This window comes from Myxocyprinus asiaticus, chromosome 3, assembly GCF_019703515.2.
Source record: "Myxocyprinus asiaticus isolate MX2 ecotype Aquarium Trade chromosome 3, UBuf_Myxa_2, whole genome shotgun sequence".
Taxonomy (NCBI): Eukaryota; Metazoa; Chordata; class Actinopteri; order Cypriniformes; family Catostomidae; genus Myxocyprinus; species Myxocyprinus asiaticus.
This window is the reverse complement of record NC_059346.1, coordinates 60340108-60365942: the sequence shown is the minus strand read 5'-3', so window position 1 is coordinate 60365942 and position 25835 is coordinate 60340108. Positions and strand designations below refer to the sequence as shown.

The 25835-nt window shown below is 37.3% G+C and overlaps 1 protein-coding gene across 4 annotated transcripts in view; it reads right to left on the bottom strand.

Moving 5' to 3' along the window:
• The window catches only part of LOC127426121 (zinc finger and BTB domain-containing protein 20-like), a 134717-nt gene extending 114651 nt beyond the window's left edge, over positions 1-20066 (bottom strand). For all 4 annotated transcript variants that reach the window (XM_051672682.1, XM_051672692.1, XM_051672674.1 and 1 more), the window contains exon 1: positions 19244-20066. The gene's annotated coding sequence lies outside the window, so the exon portion shown is untranslated. The remainder of the gene's footprint in view (positions 1-19243) is intronic.
• Positions 20067-25835: the final 5769 nt, after the last annotated feature.

The window sequence follows — 25835 nt, the reverse complement described above, 5'->3', positions numbered from 1 at the left end:
AACAAAGACCGTGCAAGCCAAAAAGCAAAGAAAATAACTAGGGCTATCAACTGATTCAAATATTTAATCACAATTCATCTACTAAATATTTCTGTCTCTAGTTAACTAATTAACCCTCTGGGGTCGACGGATGCGCCGGCGCATCCTGCTGGATTTTTTCCGCATAACAGCGGAAACAACTTAAAATACTCCGTCCGTTTTTGGGCATACAGATAAGTGTAAGACATCATTAGAAACTATAAAGGGTCTACTTTTATTTGTGTGCATTCACAATAACAACAAAACCTTGTGCTTTTGTAAAATATAGAAAATAAACAGGGCGCGCTTTCAGCCGTCTCTGTCTCCACGAGCATTTTTCTGAAACACGTCACAAAAATGAAGTGAAACTCCGTGAATATGTATCACACAAACATGAAACATATGTCTAAAGAAAGCTTCAAATGTCTACTTTTAAATAAAACAATTCAAATTTAAAACAAATATTCTCCTGCAATGTAATCTGTATGAAACAAAGCAATGTACAGTTTCTCCTGGCTCAGCTCATTATCTCTAATGAGATCACACCCACCAGCAGAGCACGCTATTCATACGGTAATGTGCTGAGGCGATCAATGCAAGTGACATCAAGTTCATCATCAGAATCATTCACTTTTCTGCGCGTTTGGAAGATGGCACGCTACGCAGGTGTGGAAGCTCTACAGATGGTCCTGGATAGTGAGGAAGAGTTCACATTTTCCTCAGAAGAAGAGTGGGACTCCGACGATGAACGTTTGAAGAGCGACTTGATCCAGCTGAGGATTCAATTTCGGATGAGTGAGTCTTTACTTACCTTAGTTGACATGCTATTTTATATAAACATGTACATATTTTACTACCATGTACATAAGTCTACTATTTCCAGACTTGCCAACCAATATTCAAAGTATTGAAATTTGAAATATGTACTAACAGGCAAGTTTAGTTACATTTAAATGTTGTTTCGGCTAAAGCAGGTATTTAAATTGTATGCTGTATGATATAAATATGATATAAAAATAATATGAACGTTTAGATTATATTTTAACCAGTGTTTATGCTGCCTCATTATCATCAATGAAGCTTGTGCTTGCAAATATCTGTTCGGGTGTAAATGTGTAAAATGTGCTGTAAATATGCCCATATTAGAAAATCAGCATATTAGAATGATTTCTGAAGGATCATGTGACACTGAAGACTGCAGTAATGATGCTGAAAATTCAGCTTTGATCATAGGAATAAATTGCATTTTACAATATATTCAAATAGAAAAGTTATTTTAAATTGTAAAAATATTTCACAATATCACTGTTTTTGCTGTATTTTGGATCAAATGCAGCCTTGGTGAGCAGAAGAGACTTCTTTTAAAAACATTAAAAAATCTTACAGAACTAAAACTTTTAAACGGTAGTGTAGGTCTAAAGTTTTTAAGTAAAGTCTTTATGTAAAGAAAATGTATAGTCAGAGATTTTGTGAATAAGCTACAAACATTCATTCTCTCTCAGGGGAGGGGTCTTTGTCTCCTCAGGTGTGAATCACATCAATATTCATGATCATACACGCCTCCTCGCATATGGCCTTTCTAACACTAAAAGTCTTACAGAAGTTAAATGACTATATTGTTTTGTATGAATGAGTGATCAGGATGGTTTTCACATCATTTTATAGCAAAAACTCTAGGCTAAGAGATCCAGTCCTCAAAAGTCTTGTGAACAAATGTTTATTATGTGTTATATGGCCTTATTTCAGTGACTTAACATTTTAGTTTTTTCAAAAACCACGCATAAACGTTATTTTATCAAAAATACAAACATGTACATACATGTTGCTCACATATTATTGTAGCCCCATTTGTGCTGAATACAGTGTTATCAGACTTTAGCCATTAATATGTTTTTAAGCAACTGAAAAAAGCACAAATGTCAAGGCATGTCAAAACTTCTCCAGGGCCTAAAACACCCTCAGACCCCAGAGGGTTTTAACACATTCAGTTCCTTTTTAAGGAAATAAAGTTTTTGGATTCTTCTAATCTAGATGGAAGTCTTGCTGTTTTTCAGCATTTCGCCCTGAGAGTGCCATGTCTTTAAGACACTGTGTCAAGTTAAAAACGGATCACCTTTTAAAAACGCCTGGGTTGGTTGATGTGTTTGGACATCAGAAGTTTAATAGTTATTTTAGAATAAACCCTAACCAGAAAGTTTGAGGAATATTAATGCAGTGCTGCCTTGCAAAAACTGCAAATTAAAGTTGAATGAAGTAAAAAAAATGTTGTAAATGCCTTCCTCAAAATGCTTGTACAACATATAGGTACACTGTACACATTACATTTTACAGGTTACTCATTACATTTATTGCTACAGAATTGGTCGACCAATATGGGTTTTTCAATGGTTGATGGCGATACTGAAATCTAGAGAGCTGGATGGCTGATGACCGATATAAATCTTGATATACTTTATACACTTTAACAGTAGCAAATCAGATGTACATAAAAATTCTAAAGTAAAACAAACACATATTGTATAGAATATTAACTAATTTGCTCAAAACACTGACAAATTGGAACTGGCCTGAGGGCAGAGGCGGGCTAGGAAGAGAAATCGTCCCTGGATTTTAAATAAAAACCAGCCCAAAATTTGTTGACCGGGTGGGGTGGAGGGTGTTCAGCCCAGTTTCGTGGCCGGCCCACCGGGAAAAGTCCTGGTTCTCCCTATGGCCAGTCCGCCCCTGCCTGAGGGAAAGTTACCGCTTCTGTTTATCGGCCATGCGAACACGGTTATCAGCAGGGTTGGGGAGTAATGGAGTATTGGTGTTACATATTTAAAGTACAAAATATGAGTAACTGTATTCCACTACAGTTACAATTTCAATAGTTGGTAATCAGAATACAGTTATTTTCAAAAAGCATTTTGAGTACGAAAGAGATTACTTGGCATTTTATTGTTATTTGTTTCATTTTATATTTAGTCTATTCAGTTGGAAAACATTTATGCGTTTAAATGAAGCGATCTGAGTAGCGTTTCAACAGCTGAGAAACATTATGATGTATTACTCATACTAGCGGTCAGAGGGCGCTCTCATATTGTTAAGAGTGAAAAAGTGGATCTGACGCCATTGCAAAAAAATAAGTTAGAAATGCTCTGACAGATGACATATAAATCCAATAAATACACGATTAACACAGCTATATGGTTTTTAAATTGTTTATGCAGTTTGGGTATTTTTAAAAGACTAAAGGATGCTAATATGACAAATACTAACCAATGTAGCCTGTAGCATCATATACTGTAGAAAGCTACAATTAATTGATTTTCTGCCTCATTCTATGAACAGAATCCACAAACAATCAGAAGATGATGTTGTTGTGTACACTCTATGGGGTTTTGAAGCAAGTTTGAAACATCAGAAACAGTCCCCTGTGTAAACTGATATGTGAATATTCAGCATTATGTCAAGGTAAAATTGTATTTCTGGCAATTAGATGCACTTGTTGTCACGATTATATTTTATAATAATTTCTATTAAGAAAATCCACGTTAGATCTTTGTTTTCCTCTAGTAAGACCTTTGATATTAGTGCAAAGATGTACTGCAAAAATATTACTCTAAGAATTTTAGTATTTTTGTCCTGAAAAAATCTAATAAATCCTTAAAATAAATTTGCCTGAGAAGCTAGACTGCATAACATATTTAAGCTTTTTCAGAGCATGTATTTTTTATATAAGTGTATTTTGTTTTACTATAATGGCAAATTTTTTTTTCATGTTTTTCACTTGTTTATATTCAAAAACAAGTGAAAAAAATCAGCCAGTGCTGAAGAAGTAATCCAAAGTATTTAGATTACGTTACTGATGATGAGTAATCTAATGGAATACGTTACAAATAACATTTTACAGCATGTAATCTGTAGTGGATTACATTTTAAAAGTAACCCTCCCAACCCTGGTTATGAGACGATGCCTATAATTGCAAAATGGACAATGGCAACAATATTGGCAGTGATAAAAAAAAAAAAATGTATATCTAGGCCTATAAAATAATTCATAGCAGGGATCAACAATAAGGATTGCTCGCTGGCCCAAACTGTCACTTGCTATATCGGACAGGTACTGCAATGTCACTATGTCTTTCTTTGTCTATGTACATATTACAAGTCCTTTGGATGTCTGTCACATATTGAGCATTTCTGTTGTGAATTCTGCTGATTTAAACTTACCCTAGAGATAACTTTATCTAGCTGGCTAACACAGATGAGGTTTTGTCCAAATTGCAAGACTGACTTGTGGTTGTCTTGGAAGCATCAGGGCTATGTCTTGCATCATATGCCAGCATTTTCCCGCAAAAGTGTGTTTATGAATTTATTTAAAGAGTAGGCCTAATTTTAGTAAACTAACATTTAATGAAAAATATACATACTTTTTGTTTTTAACATATAAAAATACATTGCTAAAAATAAACTGTACCAGTTTATTTTGTGGTGGGGCCAGTGACAGTTTAGACTGGGCAAGTAAAAATCTGAACTACTGGTCCAATTGGGCCAGTTCTTTTTTTTTTTTTTGACTGGCTAGAATAGAATTGAGAACTATTTGCCCTTCTGCCAAATTGTCTTGGCAACAGGTACGTACACCTATACACACAGTTTAAGGCTGTGCCTACTTCAAAACCTTTAAAATGTTTCTTTAGTTCTGCAGCTGTCCTCTTTAAGCTGGCCCAGTTCATACATACTCATAAAAACGTCAGTACTCTTTCCAAAATGGCCACATAATACAGAGTAGGATAAACAACACCTGGACACACTGCTATAACGTGAAGCTTGTTCCTTCTCTTCTAAACTAGACACAATTCACAGACAAATGTCCTTAAACTGCAGTGACACAAACAACATCAACCAATCCTGTTTAATGCCTGGGTTTCAGTGGGAAAGAAAGAATACTGCCTTTAAAATATTTACATGAAGCGTGGTGCACAATCATGACAATTACAACTTGCACGAGCGTCAGTTCTTAGTTCTTCACAGCAGCAGAAATCTTCCACAATTTAAATATATATCCATCCTTTAGTTGTATATATCTCAAAAAATAAAGTCATTAACCTCATTTAATTGAATTGTAGAAAGTTTTTACAAGCAATTTAATGTCTTTCAGTTTCATTGAGCCAACATAATTTTGTTGGATTAGGTCAAACCAATGTAATATAGTAGTTTTAACTCAGACTAAAGAATGACTTGGGAGCCATTGGCTCCTAAACTGAAATATTAAGGAGCCAAATGGCTGTTTTTAGTCGCCAAATCCCAGAATTGCTCGATTTAGATTGCTGTTCAGAAACAAGACAGAAAGCCGAAGAAAAGATAACCCATTCATCGAAGGTTTAATTAACAGAATACAATGTTGAGAAGACAAGTGTGCATTCCCTTTTGTCTCAAATGTTCACACCCCTTTCATACTTTACACAAATATAAGAGATAAAAGATTTTATTTATTTAGTTCTGCTCTTCAGAATCTACATTACAGATATTTACATAAAGTATAGTATGCATATAGTAGTGTGTTGCCTTCTTGAGCATCAATGAATGTTTGCACCTTGTAATAGTTGTGTACAGGTCCCTCAATTGTCCTAAGTGTCAAAAGCTTGATCGCATATATATAACATTTAAATTGTTTTAAAATGTTGCCTTAGTCTTTTTTTACAGTTACCAGATGGCCCAGACACAGAGATTCCAAGAGTGCAAATTGAAAGAAATTCCAAATGCAGTTTATTATGCTACTCCAATCCCAATCAATAATTACCAGACGAAGGAAAAAAGTGGTACACAATACGGGACTTTTAATTATAAAGAAGCCCAAGAGGCGGACTACCACCCCTGGAGTCGCGAGTTCGAATCCAGGGCGTGCTGATTGACTCCAGCCAGGTCTCCTAAGCAACCAAATTGGCCCGGTTGCTAGGGAGGGTAGGGTCACATGGGGTAACCTCCTCGTGGTCGTTATAATGTGGTTAGCTCTCGGTGGGACGCGTGGTGAGTTGTTCGTGGATGCCGTGGGGAATAGCGTGAAGCCTCCACACGCACTATGTCGCGGATTGATGTCTCAGACACGGAGTCAACTGAGATTCGTCCTCCGCCACCCGGATTGAGGCGAGTCACTACACCACGACGAGGACTTAGAGCGCATTGGGAATTGGCCATTCCAAATTGGGGAGAAAAAGGGGAGAATATATATATATATATATATATATATATATATATATATATATATATATATATATAATATATATATATATTATAAAGAAGCCCGAAATACACATGGGACTCTTATTTTTAAATGTCTGCGCTCCCAGTTGTGAGCTCATTGATGGCTGATTCTTTGAGAAAGTGAATCTGATTTAAACTGCTAACCTGAGCTCCTGAGTACAAACACTCAGTTCTTTTCGGTTGATTCATGAAAAAGACCTGGTTCAAAAGAGTAATTTGTTCACGACTCTCTCGCGCTGGGTTTGTTGTTGGGTGCGGTGCAGCTCGTCATCACAACAGAATGGGTGAAAAGCGGCTTGAGAGACACTGGCACTCTAAAGATGTATTCAATAACTAACAAGATGATATCTGACGAAACCACATATGAACGCACACAACCCGACTGTTGCCATTGGCGACTAGATGTTAATTTATTGTCGCAATAAATTATTTTTGGCCGCATCTGCGACCATTTTAGTCGCAGTCTGGAGCCCTGTTAGGTGTTCATTAGGTTCGTCAAACTCAAGGTTTATTTAATACATTTTCTTATGTTGGTCCAACTTCATTTCTTTTATTAATCATTAATAAAAGGTGAACAAGTGAAAACAACAGTGAAACTGTTGCACTGTCAATTTAATAGCAACTTCTTGTAGAGCTAAGCAGCACTCGATTCAAACATCACCTGAAAGTGTACGTCCATCCTCAACCTCAACCTCAACCTAAGCACAAGCGCCAATTTTCACCACAGTGGTAACCCCCAAAACTCCAGCATAACAGACACTCTTTTTAAATACAAATATAACAGAACATTAAACATGAACAAATCTCTTCCTATTCTCATCTTGCTCAAATGCATAAAATGACACTTAATTTGTTCTCCCTATTCAGTCCCATGCAAAGCATGTTGGGAAATGGAAATCCCATGCCCAGTTTCATCAATGCTACATTAACAGCAAAAAAAAAGTATTCATGTAGTCCCAATTCAAATGGATTAAGTAAACTTCCATTTTACAAATTTAAATGGATAGAACGCAACAAAATCAAGTTGTGACAAAATGTTCCAGAATTGTGTTTCTTTAGTTTATTTTAATAAAGTAAACTAAACAAGCAGCAAAAATCATTCTTATGAGTTTTTGTTGAATTGGTAACACTTTACAATAAGGGTGTATACTTTAAAAATAGTTAAAGATGTGAGATATTGCTTAGATACAGTATAATACATTTAATATTGATTTATTATATTTATTAGTAGTATTACAGTGAATATTACATAACTATACAGTAGTGATATATTTCTGTCTTTTTTCCATTTAAATTGAGCTTTTATTTTGGCGGCGCTTTTAAAAAAAAAAGAAAAAGTGTTTCTGTGTCGTTATTACTGTAGCTTCTAAATCCAGAAAACCTGGTCGCTATGTGACTCAATGTGATTATTAAACTGCAAAAGGCTGCTGTTTCATTAAATAAATATGTAGTCTGTATGGCCTCGCACTACAAAGTGAATTAGCGCTCTGCTCGCTGTCGTGCTACAAACAGAGCATGTGATGCTCATGATGGTGTTATCTGTATATGAGTCAAGGAGCTCTAAAAGGTATGAGCACTTTGTGTCTTTATGTCAGCACAACAACGACTCCACACATTCACAAGCGCTCACAGTTGAAGCACGCAGCACATGCAAACTACATATTTATATACATTAAATTGCAGATTTTGCAGTTAAATAATCTCACTTGGACATAACTTGATTTTAATTAATGCACTGAATGTTTACGTATTGACATCTGAATGTCAGATGGTATAGGTTTTTGGTATCTGAGCATTTTTATGAGCACGAATACAAGTACATGAGTGGGGTTTCAGACCCAATTCCGATACCAGTATTGGTATCGGGACATCCCTAGTTAAATTACTCACTGTTTCAAAAGTATAGCCAAAAGATGTAAACAATATGTGCGTTAACATGATTTTAGTGTGATCAAATTGCTTACTAAGCTTTTCTGTGTAAAGTTATCAAATTTTACAACTTCGTAAAATTTGCTGTGATATGGCACCCCTGGAGCAGATAGGGTCAAGGGCCCAACAGTGGCATCTTGGCAGTGCTGGGGCTTGAACCCCCAACCTTCTGATTAGTAACCCAGAGCCTTAACTGCTGAGCCACCACTACCCCTAAATTACAATTTAAACAACTTTAAAGCTCAAATAATACACAATTTTTAACAGAAGATTTAAAGTAAGTGCTTTTAGAAAATGACAAGCTTCACATTTTAGCCTTTAAACCCTTTACTTCAATTGTAAGTGCAAATTTAGCTTATTTTGAAGTAAAGGAGGGGCGAGTCGAAATAAAGTTTTGTGGTAAAACACTATGCCACAAATGCTGTCGATTGAGCTTAACTTTTATTGAACCCGGAATATTCCTTATATCTTATAATATTAATAAATCTTGACATGTAATAGTAGCCTACATTATAAATTAACTGTTAACCAAGATTAATAAATGCTGTAAAAAATAATAGTTAATGGTTCCTAATGCATTAAGTAATATTGACCTAAAGAACTTTACCTTAAAGTGTTACCGTTGAATTAAACGAATCACATCTCTAATGCTGTGTGTGTGTGCGCGCCTTCTATGACAGTTGTTAAAGTGTGTCAAAAGCTCGAACCACTCTTCCCAGAAACATGATACATTATATATTTGTCCCACCAGATCCTCCACTGTTTTGTGTAGCACGCCACTGAACGTCTTGAAAAAAGTAGTCTTTGCCAGTAACATTAAAGACTTGTTAACTATGTGGAGTGGTACTGTGCTAAACAGCGTTTGTTTTAACAGCCTTTGTCGATTTTGCATTCGTGCCACCATTTCTATTATGTGTCCGTTTATACTTCTCAGATCTGAACAGTGAACACGTTTCGAGCTGCCCTTTTCTCCAAAATGGAAGACATTCTATCTCTGAGTGCTGTGCAGCGCTCCAAAGCAGCTCCCTCCCTTGCATTCGCTGGGCCCGTTTTATACAGCCCGGTTGTAAACAAATAAGAAGTAAACTTGGCCAAGCTCTAAGAGAGAACTCTTTGACTACCTCTGTTTTATTTTTTCATTTCTCTTTTACAAACCATTTCCAGATATTTTCCTTAAGAAATGGCAGTGATCTCACTAAGACTTGTAGAAAACCATATGGTGCCGGGGTTAGCTGAGGACACCGAAGCACCTTGGCAAACATACAACTTCCCTATTAGAATCCAAGATACATTTTTCACATCAGTGAAATGCCTGCGTACTCGTTTATGTTTTTAAAGAGACACGCTGAAAAGGTCCTCGCAATGTCCATGCATTATCTTATGCCTACAAAGTAAAATTTAAGAGAAAAGAACAAACAGATGGCTTTTATTTGCGTGTACGAAAACAAAGTCCTGTCTCTTTGCATTTGATAAGAACAGACCTTAGGAAAGCATGCTATGCTGTCTAGCAAAAGTGTTTACATTAAACGTGACATAAAAAATATATTCTTACTTGTTTCACTAAACTTTAATCAGTAATCCACCTTTAGTGGGGGAAAAAAAACAGCATAAAAGAAGAAAAAGATTCACCAAGTTAATGCTGCAACACATGACAATTATGTATGCAAAAGGGCGGGCAAATTTTTTTGGCACACTCGGTGTGGAAAATCCCCATTGTACCAAACCAGCTTGTCTCTTAGAGGTAAATGTTACTAGTATGCCAGGTGAGGTCTAAACCTGGCTGCCCAAAACTGGTTTTCCCTATGTGGGTGTGTGAATGAGATGTGTGACGCGAGTATGTGATGCTGCCCTTATAGAAGTCATCTGAGGTAAACGATATACAGTGCATGATTTAAGAGCTTAGGCCAAACCACAAGGTTAGTACAGGGCATGTTAGAGAACACAAGGACGGCTCTTTCACTAACATTGTTTAAACTTAAAGAAGGGCACATGTACAAAAGACAAAGGTGTTTCAACTTTTTTCAACTTTGACTCAAATTTAGCATACAGTCAAGGCCAATATTAAAGGAATATTCCGGGTTCAATACACGTTAAGCTCAATCGGCAGTAGGGCTGAAATGATTATCACCAACGTCGACAATAAAAAAAATTGCTGACAAAATTTTTCGTTGTCGAATAGTTGTTTGATCTCATTTATCATAACATGATGACATGCATTAAACTCTAATGATGACACGCAAGAGCAGCACTGCAGCTCGCGCCTGACTGAGGAAGAATTACACAGCTCACAGTCCAGATGCACTCTAAACTTTCCAAACAGCTTCAGGTGATGTAGTTCGCAAAGTATGAGGGAATTATAATGCAAAAATACAAAATAAGTAAATACAGAAGTACTCTCATTGTGGAATAAGTGGAGCTGGAGCTGCAGCTCCACTTAAGCAAAACTTGTGTGGCGCGTCTTTAAAGGAAACACCACGGTGTTACATCTTAAATGCAGTTATATTAATGCGTTATAGCTTTATTAAAGTTCAAATCATACAGAAGCAGATCATGTAAACAACACTATGAAAGTATCATTGTGACGAGGAGGAGGGCATGGCGGGGCAGTGATGGAGCACAGTCGGCGCTGAATCAGCGGGAGAGCAAGATAAAGGGGTGGCAAGAGACGCCTGTTCAAGAGAGAGAGACGCACGTGGCCGCGCTGCACATTTGTTTATGTTGGTTTTAAGTTTACCATTAAACTCTATGTTTACTGTTCAGCTGGTTCCCACCTCCTCCTTGCCCATCCTGAACATGTTACAGTGGTGCTGAATCCCGGGAGGGAGGAGGGATGCACTGTCATGGAGTCCTCGCTGCTGCCATCCTCCAGGGGAGTAGCCGTGGCCGTCTGCCTGGGAACGGAAGAGTGGTTGAGGACCGGGTAACAGTGCGTCCGGGAGCCGGTGTTTAAATTTTGCTCTCTCCTCTCTCTCTCTCTCTCTCTCTGTGTGTCTCCGCTCGCCCTTTCCCTCTCCCCACGCCTCCCCTCGTATCTCCCCCCAGGTTCACAGGAGGCGGAGTGGGCCACCAGCTGACAGAATGGCCAGAAGGGCAGCGTCTCCCCCCCAGAGATGGGGGGGGGAATTAGTCAGAACGGTGGTGCCCCGGCCTGAATCGGTTGGAGGAGGAGTGTGACGAGGAGGAGGGTGTGGCCGTGCCGTGATGGAGCACGGCTGGCGCTGAATCAGCTGATCGGCGGGAGAGCGAGATAAAGGGCCGGCCGGAGACGCCGGTTCGAGCGAGAGAGAGAGAGAGACACACGCGGCCGCACTGCACATTTGTTTATGTTGGTTTTAAGTTTACCATTAAACTTTGTTTACTGTTCAGCCGGTTCCCACCGCCTCCTTGCCTATCCTGAACATGTTACAATTATAAAAGTAGTCCATATGACTCGCGTGCTATATTACAAGTCTTCTGAAGAAGCCATACAATAGTGTTGATCAATGGATCGAAATTTAACGATCTTAATAATCTACTTAACTTTCGGTCTGTTCATCACACAAACCTATACTGAACTTATACACAAACCTATTCTGAAAACACAAAATACAGCGCATAAGTCGTACGGACTTATTTTATAGTAATTTTTTCCCCCCGTCATTTTAGAGCTTGATAGCCCGATCCCTTTTTACTTTCATATATGGAAAAAAGTAGCCAGTTCATTCTTCAGCATACCTCCTTTTGTGTTCCACAAAAGTCAGTCAGTCATACAGATCTGCTGGAACAACATGAGGGTGAGTAAATGACGACATAATTTTCATTGCTGGATGAACTATCCCTTTAAGAATTCTATTTTAACCCCACAAGCTGTTGCGGAAAGCATTCCAATTGACATCTACAGTCACAGCCATGGTGGGAAATGCTGTGACTGCCACCAAATCATTCTGTGGAATAAAAAGAATTATTTTTCATAGGCATGAACCAAAAAAGAAAAAACTAAAAACAACACCAAACTGAGAAGACATCAAAGATCTAGTTTCTTGGTTAATAATCCAAGCGATTATTCTTGAAACTAGTGTAAAAATTAAAAAAAAGAATTCACTCATTAAGAATAACCCCATGTTCATTGAAAAAAGAATAGAATTTGTTCTTCTAAGATAAAGCCTTGGGGTAAGGTATGGAATGTTCAGCTCAATTAGGAAAAGTGGATAGCTCACTAATTCTGATAGATCTCTCAGATTCAATTGTCAAGTAACTACGTTGCAGGGGGGTGGCATAACCCAATTATGAACCAATTGTAAATGTTTTCTACTTTCTCAAGGGCTAACACAAACAATTGATAGCAACAGTTCTAACATCAGTGCGAAAATCAAATTGCTACTGTATTGGTGGTTTGGTTAAGCCTCCTTCACTCTTGAATGGAGACTGCCGTTTGTCCCCACCTTCTATCTCCCAAATACATTGGATATCTCTCTAACAGCGTTACTTATAGCCAAGTCAGATCTGCCACCAAGTTGATTTTCACATGCAATATGGATGTAAAGAAAAACTAAGAAATTGGTGCATTCTACATACATGCATGCATCCTTGGAGAATATTAATAGAGGGGTTGTGTATTTATTTTATTGTAGACCTAAGTTATGTGCGAAACATTGCTGGTCATTGTTACCATGCTTTCCCTCTGTCTAATTTGGGGGGTTTTGATGTAGAATTGTAAGAGAAACATATATAACATAATCATGTAAAATACATCCTACCGTTAAAATCCTTAAAGACTCCATGAAATTAAATTTGGAGTTTTGTGTCTTTTAGTCCATGTCTGATAGCTTTGAGGTGATCGTTATGCTAGTCTACTTCTAAATAAACAAAATAAATAAAATAATAAATTGACAAAATAAACTTTTACCAGATATAAGAATTTAAAATGTACTAACTTCTAATAGTCTATTGACTAAGGGACAAGCCATTTGAAGTGTCCCACCCCAACTTCCCATTAGGAAATACGTCAACACAGGAAAGAAATCTGCACTCAGCATGTGATTTCATAAGGTCTCTAAATAGCCACAATTCTTTCCTCAAGTTCTCTCATGTTATGATTGATAAATTCTGAGATTTTAGTTTTTATTAGGGCTGTAGATTTAACACGTTAATTTAGTGCGATTAATTCTCTAAATAATAACGCAATAAAATAAATTACGCAATTAATCATGTCCCCGGACCGTAATAAGGAATATTCCTTCCATATAAGCAATTCAAGCATGGAGTACCACCTGTTTTCTTCAGGGGGCAGTAAGCGAAACTCTCTGTATACAGACAGAGAACAAACCACACTTACCGACAGCCGACAACACAATTTTCAAAGTTTCAAACTTCGTTTAACTTGACACAGCAACCTAAAAACGGCATGTTTATAACGCAACGCAACAGAGATGCTCCAAAAGTGTCTGTCTGACGCAGGTGTACATTGACGCATCCTTAGACAACCTTATAATAAATCTCAGACTGGTTTACGAATTAAATTGCAAAATGGATTGCTGTGAACTGTAGGCCAATAATTGGCTTATGTTCAATAATATGGAAATAAACAATATATTACATTCTAAAGCCACTTTTTGTATTGTCTTTTTTAAGGCATTATTTGTGTGCCAAGATAATGTAACAAATTTGAAATATATCTGTATTATTATTTTTTATAATATATATATATATAATTATTTAAATATAACTATTTATAATTATTTAATCATTATATATTGAATTATTGTTATTTTAGGGGCTTTCTCAGCAAATATTTATGTATATTAATATATATTAATATTAATATATTAATTGTGATTAATTAGATTAATCGGCATACCATGTAATTAATCACATTACAATTTTTATCAATTGACAGCCCAAGTTTTTATTGTTAATAGTACATTTAATTTCTCTTAGAAAATGAAGAGAACCTGGTTTATATAAACAACATTAGGGCAAAATGACTGCGCATACTGGTTAGGACTAGAACATCAGAAAAATACAAAAATCTTCTGAAACAAAACTTTTAATTAAAACCCCAGAATCTGTATTGTTTCAAATTAAAACAGAATACCAATTGAAATAACATTTTAGGGGTGGGTGGGCTGATGTTGTTGATCTTATGGTCAAGGACTTCTAATAATCATACAACCAAGCAACCAAACACAATATAGTATGATCATTATGGTATTAAATATCATAACATATCCCAGGTTAATGTGATCTTCCATGAGCTATTTGGTTTTGCAACTACATCATGATAATAGCAAGGTTAAAAGGTCAAATGCCTATAACAAATGAAACATTATCATCCCATATTAGTACTGTCACCTTATAATGCTACATTCCATAAGCATTAAAGCTATTTGGAAGTCTGTGCGAGGAGCATGCCAGTGCAACGGAAAAAAGGAACCACAGTGTAACTCCAGATTTAACATTTCTCAGTTCCTGCCAGTATTTGCTGTAATGAATACTGTTAGCATATATGCGGCATATAGAGCTGGATACTGATATATTTATAATAAGTTTGTTTATGACGTATAGCTGGTGTCAGTTCTGCATCTAGGAAATGTAGTAACTGTAGAAGTATGTATTTGGTTGTTTTATACCCTCCTTCTCATGTGTGGACCACTGTTAGAATTTCAGCGATCTTCGTACAGCCTTGGACTTTATGGTCTTTAAAATATAACAATATGTGCCGCAATAATAAACTGCATTGTCAGATCATTGAGATTCTTCAATGAGAAATTAACAGACTCTGACCTTTACATTTAATTACACTAGTTAAGGTCATCATACAAACTTGTGAGATTAGTTATCCTGTAATCTGATTTAGTTACCTCTGATCTAAGATACGGCAAAGAAAATAACTCCGTAAACATTGCTATAGAGCCAGGGTATTCAAGCAGGGGCCAATGGACAGATATTTAAAACATATTAAGAATTTTCTAAAAAATATGAAAATATTCTATAAATTAAAAAAATATATATTATTATAATACATTATTGATCTGTGAACCATTATAGAAAGTTTTCATGATTGTTAAATGTATTGATGATATATTAGGCTAAAGTGTTCAAAAACGTTTTTATATTGGGGGGTCCCTGGGTCGACTGAGAGTCTGGATGGGGGTCCCTGGGTTGGAAAAGGTTGAAAACTCCTGCTACAAAGTACCATCCTGAGTATTACTAGTAGTCCCACCCACACGACAAATCTTACAAAAAGTCTTGCAAAGTTATTACATTTTTTTATACACTTGTAATTCATTGTAATTGTAATTCCGTAATTTCTAAAAGCATTGTTCTGTCAAATAATCAATTGAAAGCTGACTGACAAACTGGCTTTCACTTTTACATGTCTATGCTGTGGCACGTGCAAGTTATGTTTGAAGCACTAACTGGGTTTGATGTTTCCAAAATAAACACCACACAATGCCTCCTTTTGATCTCCGATTTCGAATATTCCTAAGATCATGATTTATTTGTTGTCTTTTGATCACATTAATCATTTTCATCTCTCCTAAAATAGACAAAAGATACACTGAACATACTGAAAAACTACCAAACAGGACTAGCAATTTAAATGTATCCTTATATTACAGCAGTCTTCTTGCAAGTCTGTATGTATTAATACTCCATCTTTCACTCAAGCAAAAACCAAAATATGCACAGAAAATACACCACTTTGTTACAATAATAAACATCCACTTATAATTTTTTAATGTTCAGGTATACTCCTGTCTTGACTCCTATTTTGTCAATGGGCTGATCATTATACACCATATAGACATCAATCTAAAGACACCTCAGATCAATAATCACACTATCAACAAATGGCATTACTAAACACATGGCCTATGATGCAACTCTTTAGCACAGAGAAAGTACCAAATGGCTTGTCTTGAAAAAAACACCCTTAAACACTGAAACTGTACGTTGGTGAAAGCTACCACAGAAACAATACATTTCAAGAGTGTTTTATTTGTATTATTAATAATACCGTAATATTTTAATAAGGAACATACTGTAAAGCCACCCAAGATCAATGATAGGCCTATCACATAAAATTTCCATGCAGGCTACATATGTCTGTATCTATACAGACGTCTAATGTGCATAAGCAAGTGTCACATACTGTAATTGACATACAACTAGCCTCATTACAGAAATAATCAAAACAATCTCATTTAGTAAACTATGCGGTGCATTAACGTGTGAAAAAATAAAACTTCAGGAAACAGGGCATGTTGGAATATCTATAGGCTACTGCATCTGTTGAAAGTTTCAGAATGAGTATTTGTATCACATATATAGTACTATCATTAGAAAAAACTAAAACGTTTAATATAAGCGTAGTACAGTTCACGTATAGAGTACAGCAACATACCAGTCGGTAAAGCCGACAACACACAGTCTACTCAGCCAAGGCCCACCTCCCCATTCCAACTACTATCCAAAACAACCATAAAACAACTGTACTTTTTTATAAATTGATACACATGCTTTATAAAAAAAAAATTAAAAAAAAAGAAAGAAAAGAAAAAAAAAGGATTTTAGTTTAATTAAACTCGTGCATGACAGGGAACAACAGGTCACGACTGCCCCGCACTCTATGTTACTTTCAACATAGGCTATAAGCTAGATGAAAACCGCTTGATTCATAAACTAAAATAGATCTTGAATTTTCATTGAATGTTCTGAATAGAACAAAAACCTAATTTGTCAAACATAGAGACTCACTGACTCAACGTTACCTGCAAACGCACAAAGAATTTTACAAAAGCGTTCAATGAAAAGGAGGCCGGTATCTACTAAAAATTATAGTGGGATAATTTTTTTCTATTTTGGCACAGATATATATTTGGAATACTATAAGAGGCAAAAAAATAATGACTGAAGAATGCTTTTATATTTTATAGTTATTTACAGTAAGACTGACCCTGTACACCAATGCATGCCTATGACATTCCCCTCAGCTAACCACTTAAAAGGTGTCTGCATCATGAAGTGGTAAAAAGAGAGATTCAACTTTTCATTGTGAACCTATTTAGGATAGACTGAAGTGGGCTAAAGACAAAAAAAAAAAAAAAAAAAAAAGTGCTTAATCAGAGTTTATTCTCCCATTACGGCCTGCTCGAGATGGCAACACTGAGGTGTAGCGCACAGGGTTAAGACAGAGGATGTGATTTACAAGTACAGGACCCTAAAATCGCGTTATTTAATAATAAACACTGACTTTCATTCCATATACGGCAGCACTTTACTTGAAAATTCCTTAACTCTGAATAAAGAAAAGCTTGACCGTTAAAACACAAGCTACCGTGTTTTTATCAATACGAAACGTGCAGTCAATAACGCGGCTCTGAGATTGGCAGGTGAGCAAACCAAAAACCCAAGTAGCTTAAGAACAAATGAACCATCTCTAACGCTGATCATTAAAATTAGACAATTTAAGTGTGATGTCGTAAAAGAGCACAGTCGTCTCCTTTTTATCCAGCCCGATTCTTTCAGATAAAACCTTCCAATAATAAAAGTAGCCAAAATCGCAATAGTGTCTCCCCACATAAATGTCAACCTTAGCGTGTCATTTGCTATAAATAAACCGATTATATAAGACGGGCATTTTATAATACAGCATCGGGAAGCAGAGGGTAAAGGGTAAATTGATGAAAAAGGCGACTGGGGTGTTTGTTCCACTTCTGGCCAATGTCATGGTTCTCATACCCGCCGGCTCATCCTACACAAAGATAACAATGCAATCGGCGCTGTGATCGGACCTCAGCTCGAAGGCCCCGTTGCCTCCAAAAAATGTAAGACGAGCTGTTCAGTGTTTCGGCAGATGAAGTTTCTGCTGTTGAAAATGGCCGAGTGTTTCGTTTGTTTGCTTTTTGTGCCTAAAATGCGTGCGTTTTTGGTCAACACGCTGGCACTTCACAACACGGAGTCAAAAAGAGGTCATTCAGTAAGTAAAAACCTTAGAAAACGGAGTAGACGAGCTTCGTTTTTCTTTTGTAACTGAAACTACATTTCGGTTTCTTAACGCACTTGGAAGGACGACTACAATTTCGGACACTACTTTAGGCTGCGTATCCTAATTTAATGATGACAAATAACGGACGTGGTAAAGCGCCAGATACACTCCCTAAAAAACTCACTAGCCTACTTTCGGACGGAATTTGTCCGAGCTGCTAACAACAAAGACGCAAAACTGCAACATTTGTAACAATTATGTTTGCCTCAGTTAGCTTGAGACCAAAGGCTAGCGCGTACATCTACCGGGGGCAATAAAATATTAGCAACAGCCCGGGAAATACCAGTGTTCCAGATAAGCGAGAGAAATTTTTAAAACATGGCTTCTACCTCATGTGTTCCTGAAATTGAACGGGACGTTTTATATTGTACCGCTCACGGCCTTTAATCTGCTATACATGACAGTTAACACACGATTAGAGCGATATTATTCCATCAAATATTTTGGTTGTGTGCACTGTAGGGAAGTCCCTATCGGCTCTCTTGGGTCGTATTGTGCTTGTCGTGTCATGGTTCAGTGTTGTACGGTTAACATTTCGTAGAATATTAAATATAGGCTACATAGTAAAATAATCATATTAATAAAACTACAGCCAAAGTCGTCCCAAGCCGACAACTCTTAAACTATTGGAAAATGAGCGCTCGAGCGAGGAATAATGTGGTAATTTTACCTGAGACGTCACTTCAGACAAGCACGGGTCTTTTTTTGTTTAACGCCAGACAAACATTGGATGATTTGAGAGGACTCAAATCCCTCAAAGCAAGCGAATCATATAATCCCATGTGACAGTTCTCTAAACAACCAAATGCAACTGCATTAAGTTTCCTATATCTTCTTCGTTGGTGGTTTATGTCAGAAATATTGATCAAAAAGGGCTACGTTTAAACTAATGGTATATGTTGAAGTTTTTTCTTCTTCACCTCATAGCAGGGGAATAACTGCTATTACTCTTCTTATAAATAGCCTAACATAAATAGTATAAGCACCCACCCTCCCTCTCCCTTCCCTCTCCTTATTTCTTACCTGCTGCTCTAAGGGTCTTTCTTCTCCAATGGCAACAGCGCTTCCCTGGTTTTCCCCCGGCAAGGACTGGGTTTATTAATATTGTCCCTTACTTTGTTTCATTTCTCAATTCCATCTTCTTTCATCTCATCAATAAACACACGCTGCAGCCTACCTTCGGAGAGGACATCACGCAGCTCACTCGTGCCCTCCCATTTTTTCACTATTCGTCGAAGATTTTGGGCAGCCACGCCTTTCTACTGGCGATTGGAACGGAATGGACTTTCTTGAAGCACGTAGGTTGTGATATAAATCGTTCAACATGACTTTACCCCAATCGTTGAGCCGCACGCCCTCCCTTCCGCGCGGCGAGGAACCTTGAAACTGGCTCCATTGTGGCTCTGAAAGTGTAACTATTTTACCTTCAACACAATTGTTGTGTTTGAACCAGCATGGTTCGTCCTCATCCTCAGTTTCTTAATTAATGGTCACTGTAGAAGCGCACGTGCAGATTTCCGTTGAGTATTTAAATGCGCTCGCTGTGGTCCCTCTTTGAAGGAGTTTTTGTTATTACGCCTTACCTCTCGAGCATGAAGAACATACGTAAACTAGCACGCAATTAATGCTATTTAATGTTACGCGAATCAAACTCCCTGAAGTCCATCGTCCCATCCTCGATCAAAAGGGCAGACATCCGAGAATCCTGCATGTTGATCATTAATAGATAGCCTACTTTAGATTGGTTCAGGACGACGTCAATATATTTCTCAAATTTATATCTTGCCCCACATTGGATGAGGCCACTGCCCGTCAGCTTGCGGACCAACAAGCTAGATTGCCCGCCGTGCCTTTTACTTTCTACGCATTTCTATTTCCCCATTTATTTATTTTTTAACGTCCCTAGCTGACCTCAAGAAAACGTAAGGAGAGCGCTGACGCTATTGCTGGCCAATCAGATCGTGAAAAGTGACACCGAACATTTTTGTTCACCAATACGTTCACAGAGTCATTGTGACTGACACAAAATAATGCAATAGTGGTTCACGAGTCCCTAACTACCCCGAGTGCCCCCCCATCTCCCTCCCGTCTAGACAATGACAGGTGTGTGTGCGCGCGCGCGCGGTCTACTCTAGACAAGGAATAATCAGCCTTCAAGCCTTAGTGATTTTTTTTTAGTTGACGCGCGGGGTTTGACATAAATGAATTTTTAGCTACAGAACAATCGTTGTAATACGTAGTTTTACAAAATAATGATCGTGATCGTGCCTCAGTGTTATGATGGCGGTGATCAATAATAAAAGCATATCATGAATATTTTATGTCTAGATATAGTGATATTGGATGATTGGAGTAAAAGTGACTTGCCAGTAACGGTTTCTTGCGGCCAAAGAGACGTTTATACCATTTTTGCGTAATTTTTTATGTTGTCATAAGGGTTTTCGACCTTGCCCCACGTAAATATTTCGTCACATGCAACAATCCCTCTCCTCCATAATATCATGCTGCTTAGAATGAGCTTTCCTTGATAATGAGTTCCCCCTGCCGGATATATACATGAACAGCAACGTTTTTACTCCGTGGTTCACCAGGGGACACGCGCACCGTCTGCCCTACATAACATGCACCCATTGTAGGCCGAGGTGTCAGTTGAGGACGACTTGCAACCTAGAAACGGAGGTTTCGCCCCTTCTTCTCTTTGTCAGTCGTATTGTAAACGTTGGCTAAGGGTCTTCTGATGTAAAAACTTTACTAAAATACATCTTAACATTGAAATTAACTTACAGAGCTGATAGTACGAATGTTTTTTTGTTTTTTTTTTTTCTGCGTTTGAACAAACCGTGTCTTGCAGACCACTCACGATTCTTTATAAAAGGCGCTGTCCCAGGCAACTGTTGTCTGTTCGCCCAATGACATCATCCAGTCTTTTGTAGACAGTTGCCAGGGGTTACTTGATGACATTTCAAGCGATGAAACAGTCCTGCCCTAGATATATTAGAGATACGTGGTCCCATTTCCGAATTAACGTATAAAAGGACTAAATAAGCTTCATTTTCATTTTGAGCAAAGGTAATGTATTTGATATGCTTTATTAACCAGTCTGACATTTAGTGAATGTTGAATATTTGAGTAATGATGCTAAGCGGAAGTACACTTCGTGACTTAAACATTGTATATGTCGTTATTAGTTCTACAACATAAAGTTTATGAGATGGCAGATTCCGGTCTAGCAGAAAAAGTGCTTATCACCGAAAGTGCGGAGACTATTCGCCCTAGTCTAGTGTTCACGGATCCCTATGAACGCTCTGTGAAGTATATGGAGTCTCATAATATTCTTCAGATTTTTCAGGTGAGACAGAACAAAGCTGCAGTTACTGCTTAGATATTTTCGCACGATGAAAATGGTAGACAGTGATGGATAGTTCAGCACAAAATGGCGAAGGACAATTTAGAACACAGTTGCAAAATAGCAGCAAAGTAAACAAAAACTTTGTTAAAATGTATTAAAATACATTGTCTGCATTACTTTAGTTTATTTCATTAAACGAAATGTTGTTAAAACATAATACTCCTTTTGGCTTTTAGGGACTAGAATGGTTGTTCACTATATTTTTCTTTCACAGTCTCCTTTGTCCTCTTTTAGGACATCACGGAGAAGCTGGTTTTTGATAGGCCAGATGATCCACTTCAGTTCATGTTAGAACAGGTATTATTTTATATATATATATATATATATATATATATATATATATATATATATATATATTTAAAATGATCTTTTTGTATTTTCATATTAATTTAGGCTTTTATAGCTTATATATAGATTTGTTTCAGACAAGCAGAAACTAGAAGACTGTCTGTCTACAGTATATCCAATATGTGATAACCGAATTGTTAAGTTTTTCAAGAAAATGTTTTCATGACTCATGAAAATATATTTAGGTCAAATGCATGTCAAATATTTTGCAGACTTGTACATTTTTTTTTATTTTTTATTTATTTATTTATTTATTTTAATCTCAGATGAAATCATATAAAAAATATAGGGGAGATTGGGCTAGTTTTTTACTCTAGTCAATATTTCTCAGGGTAGGTGTATTTTTGAAAGTCAGTTTCTTTAGGCAAAATGGAAAAAAACATACAGTGTTGTCACACTATGTGAAGGTAAGTTGTCACAATGGAAACGGCAAATAAATAGCCAATCAATAAAACAGCACTAATGTAAAAGATAACATACAAAAATATCAAACCATTGTTTTGGCAGACAAATATTGTAATTAATAAATTGTATACATTCATAATATTTAAAACACATATGACAACTTGCCTCAACCTGACATTTATAAAAAATACACTTGTCCAGAGAACACAATTCAAGCTTTTTGTTAAAATCTACCTTGAATATATACAGCTCTGGGAAAATGTATAATTTTCTCTGGATTTACTATTTACAGATATGTGTTTGAGTAAAATGAATATTTTTGTTTAATTCTATAAAGTACTGACAAAATTTCTCCCAAATTCCAAATAAAAATATTGTCATTTAGAGCATTTATTTGCAGAAATTGACAACTGGTCAAAGTAACAAAAAATATGCCGTGTTTTCAGACCTCGAATAATGGAAAGAAAACAAGTTCATATTCATTTTTAAACAACACAATACTAATGTTTTAACTTAGGAAGAGTTCAGAAATCAATATTTGGTGGAATAACCCTGATTTTCAATCACAGCTTTCATGCGTCTTGGCATGCTCTCTACCAGTCTTTCACATTGCTGTGGGGTGACTTTATGCCACTCCTGGCACTAAAATTCAAGCAGCTCAGCTTTGTTTGATGGCTTTTGGCCATCCATCTTCCTCTTGATCACATTGCAGAGGTTTCAATGGGGTTCAGGTCTGGAGATTGGGCTGGCCATGACAGGGTCTTGATCCAGTGGTCCTCCATCCTCCATTGACCTGGCTATGTGGCATGGAGCATTGTCCTGCTGGAAAAAACAATCCTCAGAGTTGGGGAACATTGTCAGAGCAGAAGGAAGCAAGTTTTTTCCAGGAAAACCTTGTACGTGGCTTGATTCATGCGTCCTTCACAAAGACGAATCTGCCCGATTCCAGCCTTGCTGAAGCACCCCCAGATCATCACCGATCCTCCACCTGATCGTCTAATGGTTAGACGGAGACCTGGAGAGGCCTTCAAGCCACAGTGTCTCACGCCCACTGTGAAATTTGTGTAGGATCGATGATGATCTGTGGTGCTTCAGCAAGGCTGGAATTGGGCAAATTAATCTTTGTGAAGGACACATGAATTAAGCCATCAAACAAAGCCGAGCTGCTTGAATTTTTGCGCCAGGAGTGACATTAAGTCACCCAACAGCAGTGTGAAAGACTGGTAGAGAGCACGCCAAGATGCATGAAAGCTGTGATTGAATATTAGGGTTATTCCACCAAATATTGATTTCTAAACTCTTCCTAAGTTAAAACATTAGTATTGTGTTGTTTAAAAATGAATATGAACTTGTTTTCTTTGCATTGTTCGAGGTCTGAAAACACTGCATCTTTTTTTGTTATTTTGACCAGATGTCATTTTCTGCAAATAAATGCTCTAAAAGACAATTTTTTATTTTGAATTTGGAAGAAATGTTGTCAGTTCTTTATAGAATAAAACAAATATGTTCATTTTACTCAAACACATATCTATAAATAGTAAATCCAGAGAAACTGATAATTTTTGAGTGGTCTCTTAATTTTTTCCAGAGCTGTACATATATATAGAGTTGTGCTCAAAAGGTTGCATACCCTGGCAGAAATTGTGAAATTTTGGCATTGATTTTGAAAATATGACTGATCATGCAAAAAAAACTGTCTTTTATTTAAGGATAGTGATCATATGAAGCCATTTATTATCACATAGTTGTTTGGCTCTTTTTTAAAATCATAATGATAACAGAAATCACCCAAATGGCCCTGATCAAAAGTTTACATACCCTTGAATGTTTGGCCTTGTTACAGACACACAAGGTGACACACACAGGTTTAAATGGCAATTAAAGGTTATTTTCCCACACCTGTGGCTTTTTAAATTGCAATTAGTGTCTGTGTATAAATGGTCAAACGAGTTTGTTAGCTCTCATGTGGATGCACTGAGCAGGCTAGATACTGAGCCATGGGGAGCAGAAAAGAACTGTCAAAAGACAAAGGTAACAAGGTAATGGAACTTTATAAAGATGGAAAAGGATATAAAAAGTCTTGAAAATGCCAGTTAGTACTGTTCAATCACTATTAAGAAGTGGAAAATTCGGGGATCTCTTGATACCAAGCCAAGGTCAGGTAGACCAAGAAAAATTTCAGCCACAACTGCCAGAAGAATTGTTCGGGATACAAAGAAAAACCCACAGGTAACCTCAGGAGAAATACAGGCTGCTCTGGAAAAAGACGGTGTGGTTGTTTCAAGGAGCACAATACGACGATACTTGAACAAAAATGTGCTGCATGGTCAAGTTGCCAGAAAGAACCCTTTACTGCACCATTGCCACAAAAAAGCCTGGTTACAATATGCCCAACAACACCTTGACATGCCTCACAGTTTCTGGCACACTGTAATTTGGAGTGACGAGACCAAAATAGAGCTTTATGGTCACAACCATAAGCACTATGTTTGGAGAGGGGTCAACAAGGCCTATTGTGAAAAGAATACCATCCCCACTGTGAAGCATGGTGGTGGCTCACTGATGGGGGTGTGTGAGCTCTAAAAGCACGGGGAATCTTGTGAAAATTGATGGCAAGATGAATGCAGCATGTTATCAGAAAATACTGGCAGACAATTTGCATTCTTCTGCACGAAAGCTGCGCATGGGACGCTCTTGGACTTTCCAGCACAACAATGACCCTAAGCACAAGGCCAAGTTGAACCTCCAGTGGTTACAGGAGAAAAAGGTGAAAGTTCTGGAGTGGCCATCAGAGTCTCCTGACCTTAATATCATCGAGCCACTCTGGGGAGATCTTAAACGTGCGGTTCATGCAAGACGACCAAAGACTTTGCATGACCTGGAGGCATTTTGCCAAGACAAATGGGCAGCTATACCACCTGCAAGAATTTGGGGCCTCATAGATAACTATTACAAAAGACTGCACGCTGTCATTGATGCTAAAGGGGGCAATACACAATATTAAGAACTAAGGGTATGCAGAAATGTGTTTTGCCTGCTCATTCATGTTTTCTTTAAAAATGGTACATATATTACCAATTCTTCAAGGGTATGCAAACTTTTAAGCACAACTGTGTATATATATATATAGTTGACCCTTACCTGAAAGTCTGTCAGTGTGGTTGTATTGCGTTCACTTGTTTGCCCGACAGCTATATCAATACATATGAAAATACTGGAATTGAAATTGGAGATTGGAGGGTAGAATATACACTATATTGCCAAAAGTATTCGCTCATCTGCCTTTAGACGCATATGAACTTAAGTGACATCCCATTCTTAATCCATAGGGTTTAATATGACGTCGGCCCACCCTTTGCAGCTATAACAGCTTCAACTCTTCTGGGAAGGCTTTCCACAAGGTTTAGGAGTATGTTTATGGGAATTTTTGACCATTCTTCCAGAAGCGCATTT